This window comes from Dama dama, chromosome 8 (assembly GCF_033118175.1).
Source record: "Dama dama isolate Ldn47 chromosome 8, ASM3311817v1, whole genome shotgun sequence".
NCBI lineage: Eukaryota > Metazoa > Chordata > Mammalia > Artiodactyla > Cervidae > Dama > Dama dama.
Genome location: NC_083688.1, coordinates 42,052,242 through 42,070,049, shown reverse-complemented (window position 1 = coordinate 42,070,049; position 17,808 = coordinate 42,052,242).

Here is a 17,808-nt window from a genome sequence, read left to right as displayed (position 1 = left end):
GTTTTCAGGACCTTCAAACTAGTAAGCAGTGGTAAACTGGGAGCCTCTCAAAGTTTGCATGTCAGGATAATAGCATTTCCATTTATGCCTTCCTTTTGCTGCGTATTCTCAGTGCCTCAGCAACAAAGTCCTTGTTAGGTCTCTTGAATTTATTTTATAGTCAGATAAAGAATATAAACATAAGATTTTTTATGAGTCAGACCCAGATTAATCAAATCCAGCCTTCTCTCTCTCTGTGGAATATACCACAAATCACCATAGTTACTCTTAATCCATTTATGGATCTCATATTCATGGGGAAAAAAAAACACCACACATTACTCTTGCTACATAAAATAGAACTCTCCTCGCTATACCTAAATGTGCCCCTTGCAAAGTCAATATGTGTCTCCTGGTACCCTAGAATTTAATGATCAGTGTTCAGATTATCCAGTATTATCTTTACAGACTGAGATCCTAGTATTTAAGTCTTTCTTCATATAGTGTCCATCCATGGCCAAATCAGCATGGCTATTCTACACTGAGATATTTCTAGCTCTGTTTCTCAAGGACATGAGGAAAAAAATAAAACTGAGTGAAATGATGGTTTTGTAAATTTTGCTGGAATTCTCCAGCAAAGTCGAGAACAAAATCTAAGGCTTCTGATTCTCCATAAATTCCCCAGCTCCCAGTTACAAGTGCTCTGTTATAAAAATGTTCTTTTGGTTTAGTTGTTTGGCAACATGCTACTAGAGGAATCCAAGTCGAAAATACAAATGTCAATAAACTCAGGATTCAGTGGCTGAGCAATGACTTCTGAAATTAATGGAAATTCATTTTGCTCTTGTGGTAAAATACCAACGTGTGATGAGGAAGGGAGTGTTTCAGCTGGTGAAGACTGGACAGAAAAATTCAAAGACGAGTGAAGACACTAAGTAACTGTTGTCCTATTGTTCAGGGTGGTGTCTTCAGCCTGTGGGAGCTGAGAATCCCCAATCTTATGAGGAAATACAGTTTTCATTTCCCTCAATGTCTTGGCACTGCTTTTTCTTCCCTGCTGGTTGAGGGAATTGGATATCCTACAAATAAACTGCTGAGTATAGATGAGAAAGAACAGTTTTGTTGCTGAGAGGGATGTTTAAAAAATTGACACTGTTTCGTAAGTATTCATTGGTGTCAACTATGTGCCAAGTTAGGTTCTGGGGAAATGGAGTGAATAAGCCACAGGAGTGGCGGATGTGCAGTGCAGGAGCGGCCAAGAGGAGATACCCTACATCCAAGGTCAGGAGCGGTGACCGAGAGGAGATACCCCACATCCAAGGTCAGGAGCAGTGGCCGAGAGGAGATACCCCACGTTCAAGGTCAGGAGAGGTGGCTACGCTTTGCTGGAGCAGCCGTGAAGAGATACCCCACGTCCAAGATAAGAGAAACCCAAGTAAGATGGTAGGTGTTGCTAGAGGGCATCAGTGGGCAGACAGACTGAAACCACAATCACAGAAAACTAAGCAATCTGATCACATGGACCACAGTCTTGTCTAACTCAGTGAAACTAAGCCATGCTGTGTGAGGCCACCCAAGACGGATGGGTCATGGTGGAGAGGTCTGACAGAATGTGGTCCACTGGAGAAGTGAATGGCAAACCACTTCAGTATTCTTGCCTTGAGAACCCCATGAACAGTGTGAAAAGGCAAAAAGATAGGACACTGAAAGAGGAACTCCCCAGGTCGGTATGTGCCTATATGCTACTGGAGATCAGTGGAGAAATAAATCCAGAAAGAATGAAGGGATGGAGCCAAAGCAAAAACAATACCCAGTTGTGGATATGACTGGTCATAGAAGCAAGCTCTGATGCTGTAAAGAGCAATATTGCATAGGAACCTGGAATGTTAGGTCCATGAATCAAGGCAAATTGGAAGTGGTCACACAGGAAATGGCAAGAGTGAACATTGACATTCTAGGAATCAGCGAACTAAAATGGACTGGAATGGGTGAATTTAACTCAGATGACCATTATATCTACTATCGAGGGCAGGAATCCCTTAGAAGAAATGGAGTAGTCATCATAGGCAACAAAAGTCTGAAATGCAGTACTTGGATGCACTCACTGAAATGACAGAAAGATCTCTATTCATTTCCTAGGCAAACCATTCAATATAACAGTAATCCAAGTTGATGCCCTGACCAGTAACACTGAAGAAGCTGGATGATTCTATGAAGACCTACAAGACCTTCTAGAACTAACACACAAAAAAGATGTCCTTTTCATTATAGGGGACTGGAATGCAAAAGTAGGAAGTCAAGAAACACCTGGAGTAACAGGCAAATTTGGCCTTGGAGTACAGAATGAAGCAGGGCAAAGGTTAATAGAGTTTGCCAAGAGAACGCACTGGCCATAGCAAACACCCACTTCCAACAACACAAGAGAAGACTCTACAAATGGACATCACCAGATGACCAACACCGAAATCAGACTGATTATATTCTTTGCAGTCAAAGATGGAGAAGCTCTATGCAGTCAGCAAAAACAAGACCAGGAGCTGACTTTCACTCAGATCATGAACTCCTTATTGCCAGATTCAGATTTAAATTGAAGAAAGTAGGAAAACCACTAGACCATTCAGGTATGACCTAATACAAATCCTTTGTGATTAAACAGTGGAAGTGAGAAATAGATTTAAGGGACTAGATCTGATAGAGTACCTGATGAACTATGGACGGAGATTTGTGACTTTGCACAGGAGACAGGGATCAAGACCATCCCCAAGAAAAAGAAATGCAAAAGAGCAAAATGGCTGTCTGAGGAGGCCAAAAAATAGCTGTGAAAAGGAGAAGCGAAAAGCAAAGCGGAAAATGAAAGATATACCCACTTGAATGCAGAATTCCAAAGAAGAGTAAGGAGTGATAAGAAAGCCTTCCTCAGCGATCAATGCAAAGAAATAGAGGAAAACAACAGAATGGTAAACACTAGAGATCTCTTCAAGAAAATTAGAGATACCAGGGGAACATTTCATGCAAAGATGGGCACAATAAACGACAGAAATGGTATGGACCTAAACAGAAGCAGAAGATATTAAGAAGAGGTGGCAAGAATACACAGAACCGTACAAAAAAGATCTTCACAACCCAGATAATCACAGTAGTGTGATCACTCACCTAGAGCCAGACATCCTGGAATGTGAAGTCAAGTGGGCCTTAGGAAGCGTCACTAGGAACAAAGCTAGTGGAGGTGATGGAATTCGAGTTGAGCTATTTCAAATCCTAAAAGATGATGCTGTGAAAGTGCTGCACTCAATATGCCAACAAATTGGGAAAACTCAGCAGTGGCCACAGGACTGGAAAAGGTCAGTTTTCATTCCAATCCCAAAAAAAAAAGGCAATGCCAAAGAGTGCTCAACTACCGCACAATTGCACTCATCTCACCCGCTAGTAAAGTACTGCTCAAAATTCTCCAAACCAGGCTTCAGCAATATGTGAACCATGAACTTCCAGATGTTCAAGCTGGTTTTAGAAAAGGCAGTGGAACCAGAGATCAAATTGCCAACATCCATTGGATCATCAAAAAAGCAAGAGAGTTCCAGAAAAACATCTATTTCTGCTTTATTGGCTATGCCAAAGCTTTTGACTGTGTGGATCACAATAAATTATGGAAAATTCTGAAGCAGCTGGGAATACCAGACCACCTGACCTGCCTCTTGAGAAACCTGTATGCAGGTCAGGAAGCAACAGTCCAGGAAGAACTGGACATGGAACAACAGACTGGTTCCAAATAGGAAAAGGAGTACATCAAGGCTGTATTGTCACTGTGGTTATTTAACTTAAATGCAGAGTACATCATGAGAAATGCTATGCTGGAAGAAGCACAAACTGGCATCATGATTGCCGGGAGAAATATCAATAACCTCAGACATGCAGATGACACCACCCTTATGCCAGAAAGTGAAGAAGAACTAAAGAGCTTCTTGATGAAAGTGAAAGAGGAGAGTGAAAAAATTGGCTTAGAAAACTAAGATCATGGCATCCAGTCCTGTTACTTCATGGCAAATAGATGGGGAAAGAGTGGAAACAATCGCTGACTATTTTTTTGGGCTCCAAAATCACTGCAGATGGTGATTGTAGTCATGAAACTAAAAGACACTTACTCCTTAGAAGGAAAGTTATGACCAAGCTAGACGGCATATTAGAAAGCAGAGACACTACTTTCTCAACAAATGTCCATCTAGTCAAGGCTATGGTTTTTCCAATAGTCATGTATGGAAGTGAGATTTGGACTATAAAGAAAGCTGAGCACCAAAGAATTTATGCTTTTGACCTGTGGTGTTGGAGAAGACTCTTGAGAGTCCCTTGGATTGCAAGGAGATCAACCAGTCCATCCTAAAGGAGATCAGTCCTGGGTGTTCATTGGAAGGACTGATGTAGAAGCTGAAACTCCAGTACTTTGGCTACCTGATGTGAAGAACTGACTCATTTGAAAAGACCCTGATGCTGGGAGGGATTGGGGGCAGGAGGAGAAGGGGACGACAGAGGATGAGATGGCTGGATGGCATCACCGACTCAATGGACATGAGTTTGGGTAAACTCCGGGAGTTTGTGATGGACAGGAAGGCCTGGCGTGCTGCAGTTCATGGGGTCACAAAGAGTTGGACACGACTGAGTGACTGAACTGAACTGAACTTTCTTTATATTAGATAGGCTCTTTATGTTTCATGTAATAATATAAGACATTGGTTGACCTGTCTTCAGGTGATGTCAATCAGGTCCCAGATTTTTTTTTTTTTTTTAAAGTTCCCTCTCCCTGGATCAAATCAGAGCCACCTGCAGTGGAAGCATGGAGTCCAAATCACTGGACCTCCAGGGAATTCCCTCTAATTCTCTAATTTTTTCTTTTTTACCTCTTCTTCTGCTTTGCAATATGTTGACTATTTTTAAGGAAGAATCTTGTAGGGCATGATGCCTGCCACTGATCATATCCTCTGGGAAAAACACAGAATCTCATGTATCTCATTGGCTGTCATTGGGCCATATAGTCATTCCTGGGGAATGCAAAGCTTTGATGGATTTAGTTCTAGTCCCATCCAAACAACATGGGCTCTAGAGAAGAGAAGTGGCTCTTTAGAAGAATATTGAAATACGGTACCATATGTATGAATATTGAATTCTATTCTACTTTCCTTGAGGAGGGTACATTCTAGTGGACATTTTCATTTCCACCACCTTCCTACTGAAACTGTAAAGCATACAGGAGAGCAAGAGGACAGAAGGATTCTAGTGATTAACAGCGACTTAGACATCCACCAGTGGGTCACCATCTGCTGACTGGAGATTCCCCCAAGTGGACACACGGAGAGCATGATGATACTGTAATTATTTGAATCATCCCACCAAAGCAGCATGTGCTCAGTCATGCCTGACTTTTGCCACCCATGGACTGTAGCCCACCAGGCTCCTCTGTCCATGGGATTCTCCAGGCAAGAATACTGGAGTGGGTAGCCATTTGTTTCTCCAGGTGATTTTCCTGACTCAGGGATCTAAATCTGGGTCTCCCGCACTGCAGATTCTTTACAGTCTGAGTCACCAGCAAAGAACAGTCATTGTCTAGGCTCTATCTGTATGAATATCTCTGCCTGTCTTCTCCCTCACTGACTTCCCAGTCAGTCCGTTAAGTCACTCAGTCATGTCTGACTCTTTGTGATCCCATGGACTGCAGGACACCAGGCCTCCCTGTCCATCACCAACTCCTGGAATTTACTCAGACTCATGACCATTGAGTCGGTGATGCCATCCAACCATCTCATCCTCTGTCATGCCCTTCTCCTCCTGCTTTCAATCTTTCCCAGAATTAGGGTCTTTTCCAATGAGTCAGTTCTTCATATCAGGTGGCCAAAGTATTGGAGTTTCAGCTTCAGCATCAGTCCTTCCAATGAATATTCAGGGTTGATTTCCTTTAGGATGGACTGGTTGGACCTCCTTGCTGTCCAAGGGATTCTCAAGAGTCTTTTCCAACACCACAGTTCAAAAGCATCAATTCTTCAGTGTTCAGCTTTCTTTATAGACTAACTCTCACATCCATGCGTGACTCCTGGACTAGATGGATCTTTGTTGACAAAGTAATGTCTCTGCTTTCTAGTATGCTGTCTAGGTTGGTCATAACTTTCCTTCTAAGGAGCAAGTATCTTTTAATTTCATGGCTGCAATCACCATCTGCAATGATTTTAGAGCCCCCCAAAATAAAGTCTGTCACTGTTTCCATTGTTTCCCCATCTATTTGCCATGAAGTGATGGGACCAGATGCCATGATCTTAGTTTTCTGAATGTTTAGTTTTAAGCCAACTTTTTCACTCTCCTCTTTCACTTTCATCAAGAGCCTCTTTAGTTCTTCTTCGCTGTCTGCCATAAGCATGGTATCATCTGCTTATCTGAGGTTATTAATATTTCTCCCATCAATATGGATTCCAGCTTGTCCTTATAGAAAGGAATATTTGAACACAGGTATGGACACAGGCAAGACTGTGTCAATATGAGGGCAGAGATAAAGGTGATGTGTCTCTCAGGCAAGAATGGTCAGAGATTGCCAGCAAACCACCAAATGGTAGGAGAGGATTATGAGCAGATTTTTTTCAGAAACTTCAGAAGGAACACCTTGATCTCAGACTAAGTCACACAATTTACAGTACTTTGTTACTGTGTGTGTGTACATGCTAAATCACTTCAATTGTGTCCAACTCTTTACGATCCTATGGATTTCCCTCTAAGCTCCTCTGCCCATGTGAATCTCCAGGCGAGAATAGTGCAGTAGGTTGCCTTGCCCTCTTCCAGGGGATTCTTGCAACCGAGGGATCGAATCTGCATCTCTTATACCTCCTTTATTGGCAGGAGAGTTTTTTACCACTTTACCATTGGCTGGAATCTTGATTCCAGCTTGTGCTTCATCCAATGGAGCATTTCTCATGATATACTCCGCATATAAGTTAAATAAGCAGGGTGACAATATACAGCCTTGATGTACTCCTTTCCTGATTTGGAACCAGTCTGTTGTTGCTTGTCCAGTTCTAACTGTTGCTTCTTGACCTGCATACACATTTCTCCGGAGGCAGGTCAGGTGGTCTGGTGTTCCCATCTCTTTCAGAATTTTCCACAGTTTGTTGTGATCCACACAGTCAAAGGCTTTGCTGTAGTCAGTAAAGCAGAAGTAGATATTTTTCTAGAACTCTCTTGCTTTTATCTCTGGTTCCTCTGCCTTTTCTAAATCCAGCTTGAACATCTGGAAGTTCACAGTACATGTGTTATTGAATCCTGGCTTGGAGAATTTTGAGCACTACTTTGCTAGCGTGTGAGATGAGTGCAATTGTGTGGTAGTTTGAGCATTCTTTGGCATTGCCTTTCTTTGGGACTGGAATGAAAGCTGACCCAGTCCTGTGGCCACTGCTGAGTTTTCCCAATTTGCTGGCATACTGAGTGCAACACTTTCACAGCATCATCTTTTAGGATTTGAATTAGCTCAACTGGAATTCCATCACCTCCACTAGCTTTGGTCATGGTGATTCTTCCTAAGGTCCCTTTGACTTCACATTCCAGGATGTCTGGCTCTAGGTGAGTGATCACACTATCATGATTATCTGGGTCATGAAGATCTTTTTTGTATAGTTCTTCTGTGTATTCTTGCCACCTCTTCTTAATACTTTCTACTTGTTAGGTCCACAATAAAGGACAGAAATGGTATGGACCTAACAGAAACTGTCTTCCCAACTGTTTAAAAATATCCACATTTTATTTCTTCCCCCACACTTCTGCCTCTCCCTTCCCTCCAGCTCTCAGTCAGATTGCATGCCTTAATTTTGTAGAGCAGAATTTTTCAACAAATTAGAGTGCATTTGTTAGGGGAAGCACACTGATTGAAACCGCCCACCCTGGCCAGGCACCATAGTAACCATTTGCATGAGTTGTTTTATGGCAGGAGATCCTGATAAGGAATACGGAACTAATAGGCCACCACCAGCCGGAAGAGTTTGGGGAAGAGTTCGGGAAAGATCGAGAGGAGACACTACCTGTCTGTCCACTTCCCAGAATCCCTCTTGCTAGCATCCATCTTGGCTGAGCGATGCATGCGCCACCAGGAAAGACTCTGAATTAGAGTGATTGGCCAAAGACCACCCGGAAACTAATCCCATCACCATAAAACACAAGACTGCGAGCCACGCGGCAGAGCAGTTCTCCTGGGTTCCCTTACCTACTGCTCTCCACCCGGGTGCCCTTTCCCAATAAAATCTCTTGCTTTGTCAACATGTGTCTCCTCGGACAATTCATTTCCGAGTGTTAGACAAGAGCCCAGTTTCGGGCCCTGGAAGGGGTCCCCTTTCCTGCAACAAATGGCGACCACGAAGGGACATCTTCTTCGCTGAGACTGATATCCTGACCACTCGGGGTACTCAGGGGCCAGCTTGCCTGCCAATGGACCAGACCCAGCGGCCGCAACTGGGACCCTTTTGTCCCTGGTCTCCTCCTGACGCGGACAACTGGCCAGAGTGCCCCGACCGGTAAGGAACAAGAGACTTTATTGACCTCCCTCCCCTTCCCTCTCTCTTTCCTCTCCTTAGCCCTTCCTATCCTTCCCGTTTTTCTAGTCCCCCGGTCCTGGACGCAGGAATCTGGTCGAAGGGCCTCAGCTTGAGCTGAGGATTGGAGACTGATCACCTCCTCTTGGCAGAGAACTCGAATTTTCTGGTCTGGTTTCTGGTAGGGCCGAGTTCCAGTCCTCCCTTTTCTGGAAGCCCAGGGAAAAGTCCCGTAATGCCTGGGTGTCTGCAGGTGGCAGGAGACGTCTGTAAGGCCACCCCTTTTGCCCCCCTTTCCCGCCTTCTCCCCCTTCTTTCAACCTGGCTTCCTTTCCTCCTTTTGAAATCTTTGAAGACATCTGAAGTTTTGTGTCTCTATAAAAGGTTTTCTGAGAGACTGTATTCTTGTATTTAAGAGAGTGTCTGATGAGGACTGCCAGGTTTATATGTGTGTGTTTTAACTCTGTTCTGTGTTGTGATTTGTGATGGCCATTTTGCTTTGTTTGGCTAACCATTTAGACCTGCCACCATTTTGTTAGAGCTTGATTTTCTTTCCCTGTGCCTTGAGACCAGGGCTCTCAGGAACACTTATCTAGACCATCTCTAACTCCTGAGACTGAGAAAGAAAAGAAAAAAACCTTTAAAAAATGTTATTTATTTCAGCTTTTTTTTATAAACTAGTAAATTTTGTATTGTAATATCTAATTCATGACCAAACTTAGAAAATGAAGCTAGATCTTGCAGTGTGTCTGTCTAAATATGTCTTGGTATGTTTTTGTCTCTGGGTAATATTTTTAGGTTAATTTGTAAATGAGCTCTATTTAATTGGCTTAAAAAAGGTAAGTGCTTACAAACCAAATAATTCTAAATTAAACAATAAATTCCAGGTTCAGGTGAACTGGGAAATATTCAGTATTAAATACCTGATATTAATGTTTTTTGTTGACCTATCTAATATAGACATGTCTTAGAGTAATTAACATCAAGTAGAATATTTTCATTGTACCTAGGTTTAATATAAGTTAAATATTATACCTATTACAAGTTTGTCAACAAAGAAATTACCTCGAGTGAAAAAACTTCTAAAAAATGTAAATGAGGTATGAGTTTATATATAAACTCTATTAAGAATAATTATTCTTTAAAAATATCTGTCTACAATAGTCTCCCCAGATTGGCATAGCTTGAATTTCTAAGGGTTGTGCTAAACTAAGTATTGAAAGTCTATTAAATAATTAGGTCATTTCCAAATGAAATAAGATTTTGAAACATTTACTACTAAACACTGATTTCTTTTTACAGAAAAACTAAAGAGATTTGGGACTATAAATAAATAATGTTTGATGCCATCCTAAAATGTTTTAAAAATAGCAAGGGTTTTAAAAATTATCACTGGTATTTATGCTCACCAATCTATAAAATGCTAATATAAAAGTTAGCTCTTGGTTGCTAAAGGAAAGCAGGAAGTGTGCTTTCAGTAAAAAAAGAGTAAAAAATACTAAAAAGAGTTATGCATGATCAAGATTTTCTAAAATTAGATTACAATTAGTTAAATGAATAGATTTTTTTTAAAATGACATGGTCATAAGAAAACTGGTTAGAGCCAATTAGGTCCAAGATGGTGGAGCTGACTTTCACTAGACCTTGAGCCTTGGTATTTACGCCCATTGTGACATATCAACAAGCTAAATGATACAGCCATCAACATTAACTAAATCTGACCAAATGTTCTAAACGTTTTTAATTGATCTTTTCGATAAAAATTCCTAAGTCGAATTCTTTTGAAGTTCCTTTGACCTCTAGCTAACTTTGGGGTGCTTCAGAGGGCCCCTGAAACATCCCAAAGAGAGATATTAAACTGTTTATTTGATTGGTTAAATTACATGAAAAATATTATCAAATGAGCAATAAATCCGCTCATATTATAATGTATAAAAAGTTACTAATACAGATATCCTAGAAATTATATGGAGTTCTTAACATTTTGATATGTCTTGGTGTTCTAATGAAAAACCTGATGACTTCACAAAAGTTGACAAAGGACTGAATGAACCAGCGAATATGCTTATAACTTTTATGGTTTCTATCTAATAAATTACAGGTTTAAATTGTGTGTTTTCCAGGAGTAGAGAAAACCTTCCTCTCAAACTAATTATAAAAATAATTTGGTAAAATTACACGTTATAAATAAGACAATTATATTTTCTCTCTATCTGACTCCTCCAGAAATTTAAAACTCTTAAGTTTCCAGTAAGTTTATCAAACGAGCTAAAAAGGTTATCTCACTAACAGGTACAAAAATCTCAAGGAATTTTTGAGACCTTAAAAGAAAAGAGTTCACCTAGATTTGTTAGGCAAAATCTGTGATAAGCCTTTGGTGTGAGTTTCCCAGTCCTGTTTTATATTAAAAGTTCAGTCTGAGATCCTATAAAAGTGTTTCAGCAAAATAAAAAGTCTATGATCAATTCTGTTATGTGATATTAATGTAAAAGTTTGTTTCTGAAGCTTGTCTCAGTAATCTATCTTTGGACGAAGATCAGATGCCTCATGACCTGCAACCAGGACTGAAAAAAGACATAATTTAAGAGACAGTCTCCAACCTGGATGGAAAGACTTTTTGTCAGGTACTCTTAACTAGCTCATGTACAATGAAACTGAAGGGAAATTAACTCTTAGATTAATTCCCACTTCCAAAGGCCCCTACACTGGATTGGTCTATAGAGAAGACAGCTGACCTGATCTCACCTTAAAATGATGCTCAAACAAGAAAAACTACAGTACACCAGGATGAGAAGACAACGACATCAGAGGTAGACAGCTTGTCCAAGATACTGGACCTGATTCGTATGATCATTTGTAGTGTTCTCTTGACTTCTTAGACCTTTGTATATAAATCAAATGCTTTTCTATCATAGGCCTGATACTATGCTACTTTTAAAAATCAATCCAATTGTTGGGTTTGTGGCCAATTATCTGTGTCTAGCTCTGGGTTACCTTGGTAAATTTCTCTACTACAAGACTCTAACTGGTTGGCTCTGAAGAAATTTACTTGGAAAAATTATAGTCATATTCAGGTTACTATGATACTACCAGACGGGATCCCCTCACTGGGCCAATTAATAATGCCTACTCTGACTCTGGCTATAAATTTGAGCCTTTTTCTATTCCTCAAGCTCAATCAGAGCAACAAAAAAAAGTTTTAACAAAAGAAAAAGAAATCTCCCACAATTATGAGATAGATTTATATAGATAACACTAGGCTATGGTAATTTAGGTTTAAAGTCTCCTCTGTGTTAAAAACAATTAAATCATACTAAAGATAATCAGTCTAGTAACACTAGAAAACTGGGCTGTGCCTTATAGATGGTGGTGCCAATGTATAATTTCCCTGAAAGATAAAGATTCGTACAGAGTAGACTAAGTCAGACGACCTGAGACCTGGGCTACATCTTATAGAAGCTCTTAGGTCTTACTTGTGACTTTACTAATACTGCTGGCTACATTCTTTGTATTTCACCTGTTTTACAGAATTGCTATTTCTTACAGTGCCAGATGTGTGACTGAGGCCTCTGATAGAATAATATATAGTTCCTTATGAAATCAATGATGATGACAGTGTAACTCTAGATATGAGAAAAAGCAACAAGAGGGAATGTTTTCCTGGACCAAGAGGCTAGTAAGACAGGTGGTCCAGAGAATTTTAGATACTGTTTTATGGCCTAATCCAGTAACAGCACATTGAGAGGCCGGTCGACAAAATATTTGCCAAACCTGAGAATGTACATTCTCAGCACCATGGGATAAAATGGTCATGAAATGCCCCCCTCAAAGTCGTGGTCAAGTTTGTGAGCAAAAAGGGGCTTTGCCAACTGAAGATTGACACTTGCCATCTACATCTACAGCGATTCTATCATGGCCACTGCAACTGCTGACTTCCAACGGCCCTGAAAGGAGTTCAGGGTGAAGATCAAGAATGAGGCGCTCCGTGCTCCGGGAAAAACTGGCAGAACAGGCCTTCAGATAGTCAGATCTTTTCAAGAGATTTTATGAGTCCCAATTCTTGCATCTTCTCATACCTAGAGAAACACTGACATCATTAATGGTGCCATCTGCTTTGGCTATTAAAAAAAAAATTTTACAATTAAAAGTCAAAATAGAGTACTCAGCTATGGTTCAGACATCCTAGGAAATAACCAGGTGTTACTATGGGTGTAATTTCAGATTATACATTGTATTGCTAAACACTTGAGTTTTCTGAGTCTTGTCAGGCTTAGATGCCACCATTCTCAAAACAATGTCTGCTGGAAGCTAGTAACTTCTACCTTACTTTTTATAAAACTAGGCAACTGGCCATCTGGCTACAAGTCTCCCTGAAGTGCCAGGTCCAGACTGGATTTCAGGTCTATTCTTCTAAAAGAAAGAGATTTACTTTGTCTATTAAAACTCCAGTTATCCCTTCTCTAGCTACTACTAACTGGGTATGTTACAACAAAATGGCAGACAAAGGGATTGAGATTTTAATCATACAAGGCTCAGATCTAAGACTTGGAACTCAGGAATACTTCTAATTCAGTGTCTCTTCTCCAAGCTGAGGCGGTCCTATGCCCCATTTTGACAAAAAGTTATCACAGTCATAGTTGCCCTGTTCCCTAAATAAAACTGAACAGGACTCTGCGGGGTGGCGACTCTGGAGTACAGATCTGCTGTACTGTAAAATATAGGCTTTATTCAGCCTCCTTGACCTTCCCTGAGTTCCAAAGGGTAGATTCAAACAATTGCCAGAGAAGGAAAAAAAATACAGAAACAGAGGGGAAACAATCAAATGGTGGTACAGCCTTGAGACGGGTCCTGGTTCCTACTCAAAAAAAAAAAAAAAAAAGCATAACAATGTCTTTTGAGTTCTTCTACAGAACTAGAGTCCCCACCCAGGTGGAAGATGGTAACTTCAGACTAAACATAAGATTCTTAGAACACAGCTCTGTTGCTTGACCACCAGCCAATCATCCCAGCAGTGCCTCCTGTTTCTGGGGACCAGTGATGACCATCCTGTTAGGTCTCCTGTTTGGCCCCTGTCTATTTTACCTCTGAGAGGTGCTGACAGTTCCAAACTAAGTTGCTGTTATTACAAGAGTAAAAGCTGGTTTCAGATATAAAACACCCCAACTTAGGTCAGGTATAGAGAGACTTCTGCTCTGCTAGGCAGGCCTACGCCCAGGCACAGCAGGAAGAAGTTACAGAAGAAAGAGACCTCCGCCCCAATTCCCAAGAAGCATCTTGAGTATGAAGTCTCTCAGGGGGGAGTTGTTAGGGGAAGCACACTGATTGAAACCGCCCACCCTGGCCAGGCACCATAGTAACCATTTGCATGAGTTGTTTTATGGCAGGAGATCCTGATAAGGAATACGGAACTAATAGGCCACCACCAGCCGGAAGAGTTCGGGGAAGAGTTCGGGAAAGATCGAGAGGAGACACTACCTGTCTGTCCACTTCCCAGAATCCCTCTTGCTAGCATCCATCTTGGCTGAGCGATGCATGCGCCACCAGGAAAGACTGAATTAGAGTGATTGGCCAAAGACCACCCGGAAACTAATCCCATCACCATAAAACACAAGACTGCGAGCCACGCGGCAGAGCAGTTCTCCTGGGTTCCCTTACCTACTGCTCTCCACTCGGGTGCCCTTTCCCAATAAAATCTCTTGCTTTGTCAACATGTGTCTCCTCGGACAATTCATTTCCGAGTGTTAGACAAGAGCCCAGTTTCGGGCCCTGGAAGGGGTCCCCCTTCCTGCAACACATTGTTTGTTCTCCTGTTTTAATTCTTGAGAACATTTTGGAAGACAGGCTGTACAAAAGATCTGATGTGCCTTAGAGCTGTAATACATTATCAGGCTTGAAATGCTAATAAGAGTCTATGGAAAGAATAGTCAGTTAAAAGAAATAGTGAACTTAAGTAGGGGGAAAAAAGCAAATTTTAAAGAGATGTGAAAAGTTCTTCCTCCCGATGTTTGCAGTATAATAATACTGGGACAGACCAGTATGGAAAAGAAAGAAGTATTTAAGATTCATGTGGGAGGCTAGAGTCAACATTATTTCCTATAATCAACAACCCCATAGGGCTGTTAAACTAGGCTTGAAGAAAAGCGTCAGTGGCCTGAAAAACAATACCGAGCACAAATGTGTGAAAAGCACAGGTTGCTCACCTACCTCAATGAGGCATTGACTTCAAAGTGGAGAAGGAGACTGGAAACGTCATTAAACATGTCAGGATATAGATTGGAACTCAATTTAAGGTTAACATGAACTTTTTTTGCCTGCCTTACTGTTGTTGGGTGCTCTGTGGGTTTTGGCAGCAAGTTTCAATGTGTGGCTCATTAGAAGGAATGGAATGTTGGGATTTACTGGCTAATACTGGAGAGAAATCTCTCCTGGGAAACTGTGAGCTTTGCCCAGAAAGATGGTACTTTGATAAGAATCAAAATATTAACTTGTTTCAGCACCTTCTTTCATAACAATAATATTACCTTGATTTAAGTTGTGCTCATTTCTTTCTAGGAGCTCAAACTGAGTTTTATGTGGAAAGTTATTTCTGTTTATCATCACAAATTCCCTTTGAGGAAAGTAAGGGGTAGATATTACTGCTGCTATTTCAAAGTTGGGGAAACAGAAGCTCAGAGAATGACTTAAATAAATACCACTGCTTTCACATGCAGATGACAGCTTCATACAAAGCCAAATACCTTCATCAATCTAAATAGGCTAAGCCAGCCCCCCAAAGCTATCTGATCATTCTTGAGATTGCCCTCTAAGTTTATAAGAGAACTCAGAACCACCCCCTGCTTTAAAGGCAAGAAAGGAGAAATCTGTGCTAGCATCTTCCACAGCTGCATATGCTAAGTTTTAAAAAAATATTTTATTTATTTGGCTGCATTGAGTCTTAGTTGCATCATCACCATTGCAGTGCATAGGCTCAGCAGCCCGTGCCAGCCCCCAGCACGTAGGATCTTATTTCCCAGATCAGAGATCAAACCCACATCCCCTGCATTGCAAGGGAGAGTCTCAAGCATTGGCCTACCAGGGAAGTCCCTGGATATGCTGAACTTGTGTCCAATTTTTCAACTGCTTATTTACAATTTTGGTCTGATCTTACAGGCTGGTGTCTCCTCTGTGCCCCAGGCCAGTTTGAGCTTAACTCAGAACTCCGAAGGCTCAGCTTCCTGATACTTTGTTTCCTAGAGGAACAGGGGACCCTGAGAAAACACTTGAGAAAGAGCTAAGCATTCCCTCCTATTTGCTACCACCTTCTCTCAGCCCTCACGGAGCCTTGGTACCCTACTCTGTGACACTCCCACCCAGAAGCCCCCCACCTAAGATGGCAGTCAAGTGAAAAAGCGTTGTCAGGGAACGCTGCCTGCATTTATATAGCCTGACAGACTTAGCAGAATCACCTGCCGCTCAGTGGCTAGTTATCACAAAGCAGCCGATTTCTGTTAGGTCATAAGCTACCCCTGGACTTCAAGGAGATCAAAGCTATCAATCCAAAGGAAATCAACCCTGAATACTCCTTGGCAAGGCTGATGCTGAAGCTGAAATGGCAATACTTTGGTTACCTGATGCAAAGAGCTGACTCACTGGAAAAGACCCTGATGCTGGGAAAGATTGAGGGCAGGAGCAGAAGTGGGTGGCAGAGGATGAGATGGTTAGATAGCATCAATGACTCAATAGACATGAATTCGAGCAAACTCTGGGAGATGGTGGAGAATAGGGGAGCCTGGCATGCTGCAACCCATGGGGTCGCAAAGAGTTGGACATGACTTAGCAACGGAACAACAACAACAACACATAAGCCACAACCTACACAGTCTGAAAATCAGTAGTTCTCAGCCTTGACTACCCTTAAGAACAGACCCATGGAGCTTTAAAAACACATCACAGCCTGGGCTCTGCTCTCCAATGACTGTAATTTAACTGGTCTGGGCGAAGACCTAGCTCTTAGAGGAAGTTACAAAGATTTCCCATATACTCCCCCAACATGCATCAGTTCAGTTCAGTCACTCAGTCGTGTCCGACTCTTTGCAACCCCATGGACTGCAGCACGCCAGGCCTCCCTGTCCATCACCAACTCCCGGAGTTTAACCAAATTCATGTCCGTTGAGTCAGTGATGTCATCTAACCATCTCATCCTCTGTCATCCCCTTCTCCTCCTGCCCTCAATCTTTCCCAGCATGAGGGTCTTTTCAAATGAGTCAGCTCTTCACATCAGGAAGACAAAGTATTGGAGTTTCAGCTTCAACATCAGTTTGTCCAATGATAAACTGGACAATGTCCAATGAACTGATTTCCTTTAGGATGGCCTGGTTGGATCTCCTTGCAGTCCAAGGGACTCTCAAGAGTCTTCTCCAACACCACAGTTCAAAAGCATCAATTCTTCGGTGTTCAGCTTTCTTTATAGTTCAACTCTCACATCCATACATGACCACTGGAAAAACCATAGCCTTGACTATGTTGACAAAGTAATGTCTCTGCTTTTTAATATGCTGTCTAGGTTGGTCATAACTTTCCTTCCAAGGAGTAAGTGTCTTTTAATTTCATGGCTGCAATCACCATCTGAAGTGATTTTGGAGCCCCCCAAAATAAAGTCAGCCACTGTTTCTGTTGTTTCCCCATCTATTTGCCATGAAGTGATGGGACCGAATGCCATGATCTTAGTTTTCTGAATGTTGAGTTTTAAGCCAACTTTCTCAGTCTTCTCTTTCACTTTCATCAAGAGGCTTTTTAGTTTTTCACTTTCTGCCAACATGCATAGCCTCCCCCATTATCAACATCCCCCATCAGAAAGGAATACATTTGTTACCATCAATGAACCTAAATTGACAGCATAATCACTCAAAGTCCATACTTTACATTAGGGTACATTCTTAGTAGTGTTAGTTGCTCATTTGTGTCTGACTCTTTGGGACCCCATGGACTGTAGCCAGCCAGGCTCCTCTGTCTATGGAATTCTAAAGGCAAGAATACTGGAATGGGTGACCATTTCCTCCTCCAGAGGATCTTCCCAACCCATGGATTGAACCCATGTCTTTCTGCATTGCAGGCAGATTATTTACCGTCTGAGCCATCAGGGAAGCCCAAATATAATGTAAGTGCTATGTAAATAGTTGAAGATGAGTGGCAATTCAAGTTTTGTTCTTTGGAATTTCATGTATTTTTTTTTTCAAATATTTTCCATCCTTCGATTGAATCCATGGATATGAAGATATGAAGGGCTGATTGTATTTTCTCC